Raw genomic sequence first — 3065 nt, forward strand, 5'->3', positions numbered from 1 at the left:
ATTTTATTTTTATATCAAAGTAACTATTATTTTTTAAATTTTAATAACTAATTAATTATTCTATACTTATGATATTGTTATATACTATATGTAATTATTAAAAAAATAATATTAATAAATATCGTATAATTGTAAAAAAATTATGTTATGTAATTAATAAAAATATTTCTTATTTATTGGTAGATGTTTAACAAAATTTATATTTATAATAATAATTATTCATAATTAAAAAGAATAAATGACCATTTGTACCCATGACAGATGAAAACGCTGACATTTGTACTCATGATAGCCTGAAACTAAAGTTATACCCATGATAGATGTTTTTCGTATGACAAAAGTGCCCTGACTTAGATTTGAGCTTGGTTTGTGGAAATCCGATCCTACGTGGCACTCCCTACCTTATCTTCAACCCCTCTCTCTCTTACTCACTCTCTTTCTCTCTTCAACCCCCACTCTTTCTTCCTCAACACTCGCTCCCTCACCTTCCTCGTCGTCATCAATGGCGCAAAATGATAACACCAATACACCAGTAACCAACAACACCAATACATAAAGTGGCACAACTCTTCCCACTACTAAGTACTAACCTTCTGAAACTTCAACCCTCTCGCATTGTTTTTTCAAACATCCACATGGGTTGCTGCATCAGCAAATCCCAGACCCAAAACCAAAATTCATATCACCAAAATAATCAAACTTCCAACAATACCTTACACCCTCTCTCCCCAACTCAAACCTTAACCAACAAATACCACAGCGGCAACCACCACCATTGTTAGAGGAAGAGTCTGTGAAAGAGGTCCTCTCAAAAACACCCATTGCCAAACGAAATCAAGTTCCAATTTTGAAGTCAGAATCGGACACCCTTCTGCCTCCTCTTTAAAATCCTGATGACAAAATCGAATCAAAGAACCCACATCCCATTCCCAATCCCATTATCGTCAACAAAAAAGAAGGTGAAGTCTCAGAGGTAGTGTCTCAGCTCTCAGAAGAACCATGTAGCATCAGCGGAAGCTTCTCCACTGCTACCACAGTTACGGAGAAGAGAGAAGAAGAAGTAACCAGCAAAAGAAGCATCAGGGAGGGAACAACAGCAATGATGAAGAATCATAAGTGGAACAGCAACAGATCCCTGTCGAGGAAGCGCCCTCACGGCGAAGTTCTGGAATTGGTTCGACTCGGAGAGCTGGTATCCACTTGGACGCATCATCGGCGGAACCCTCTATCCCGGTCTCATGCTCACTGCCGCTGCGCTCTACTGGGTCGTTAGCTTGGGCTCTGGCTTCGATGTTTGGATATTTCTACATGGTTTCGACTTGGGGTGGTTATGTGTTTATCATCAATTTGGTGCCACTTTATGTATTGGTGTTGTTGGTTACTGGTGTATTATGAAGGCTAGGATGTAGATGAGTGTGAGGACAGTGACGCGGATCAGAAGCTCTTGCTGCTTGGTCTTGAGCTTCAGGGTTTTGGAGAACGAGAAATTGTTAAAGAGATCTTGCACCATTGATGACGACGAGGAAGGTGAGGGAGCGAGTGTTGAGGAAGAAGGGCCAGAGTGGGGGTTGAAGAGAGAGAGAGAGAGAGTGAGTAAGAGAGAGAGGGGTTGAAGATAAGGTAGGGAGTGCCACGTAGGATCAGATTCCCACGAACCAAGCTCAGATCCAAGTCAGGGCACTTTTGTCACACGAAAGGCATCTATCATGGGTATAACTTTAGTTTCAGGCTATCATGAGTACAAATGTCAGCGTTTTCATCTGTCATGGATACAAATAGTCATTTATTCTAATTAAAAATATAATTGATTTAAAAATAAATAAATATAAAATTAAAATAATATAAAACAATTTAACTGTGTTTTTACTATATATCAATTTTTTTTTTACCAAAAATAGGAGACTCGAACCCGCAACCTCTTAATTGAGTATGAAGAGACTATGCCATTTGAACTATTACTCATTGGCTTTTACTATATATCAATTGAATAGCATATTTATTGTTAAGGAATATCATAGCTTAATTGCAAGTTAAACATTTACATCTTGGAGATCTTGAGTTTTTTTTTTTTTTTTTTTTTGGTCATTGGAGATCTTGAGTTCAAACCATACTTTTTCTCTCCCTCCTATTTTCTTGTTTTTTTGTCACCATATCCTTCTTTACAAAAAAAAAAAAATTATACTATTTTACCATTAAAAAATAACACATTTACTAAAATCCACACCAGAATCACAATCTTCTCTTTTTCTCTAGGACTTTCAAACGGGACAGACCAACTTATTTAGATCCGGTTTCACATATTATATGAACTAGTCTCTTTATTTTTCGTTTGTTTATAGATTTCAGTTTTTAAATTTGAATCTTTTATAACTAGTCTCACGTATTAAATGGGCTTCGGTTTTTTTTATTTTAAAATAGACAAAAACGTTCAGGCTAAAATATGTTTTTGGGACAAAAAATATAACTTGGCCAAAAACCTTAATGAAACAAAGTTTTTTAATGGTTCAGATCAGGTTTTGGGTGGGTTGTCTTGTTGGGCTCATAGTCCATGACAAAAAAAAGATCAGGTTTTCAGATCAAATTAAAAAATATATTTAAAAATATTTTTTTTTGAAAATAAAAAAAAAAAATTTAACGGACAGTATATTTTGTAGACTAAGGCTAAGCATTTAACCTATATTTTTTCGGGTTACTCAGACCAGTCCTGAGCAAGATAGGGGTGAAAATGAGTAAGGTATGGTAGGGTTTGGAGTCAACCCTAACCCTACTTGCGGGTTGAGATTTTTATATAAACTCAATCCTATCTTACTCGCGAATTGAGAATATCCCAATCCTAATTCTACCCGTTCTTAATCCGGATACTCAATCCTATCCGCGAGTTACAAAAAAGATGGAACATTAGACCATCTCCAGTAGAGAACTCATCCCAATCCTTATTTATGGCCCATCTGTCATAAAAAGTAACTCCACATCAGCTTTTGCATCATAAACAGATTAAGAGTTAACTATAGTCCCTATTGTGGTACCACTTAATTAATTAATTAAAATAATTAAAATTAATGTAG

General features: G+C 35.8%; 1 pseudogene; it reads left to right on the forward strand.

The window, feature by feature from the left end:
• The first annotated feature begins 635 nt into the window (after positions 1-635).
• LOC148573299 (uncharacterized) lies at positions 636-1273 on the forward strand (annotated as a pseudogene).
• Positions 1274-3065: the final 1792 nt, after the last annotated feature.

This window comes from Arachis ipaensis, chromosome B2 (assembly GCF_059453495.1).
Source record: "Arachis ipaensis isolate K30076 ecotype BB chromosome B2, ASM5945349v1, whole genome shotgun sequence".
In the NCBI taxonomy this organism is placed as follows: Eukaryota; Viridiplantae; Streptophyta; class Magnoliopsida; order Fabales; family Fabaceae; genus Arachis; species Arachis ipaensis.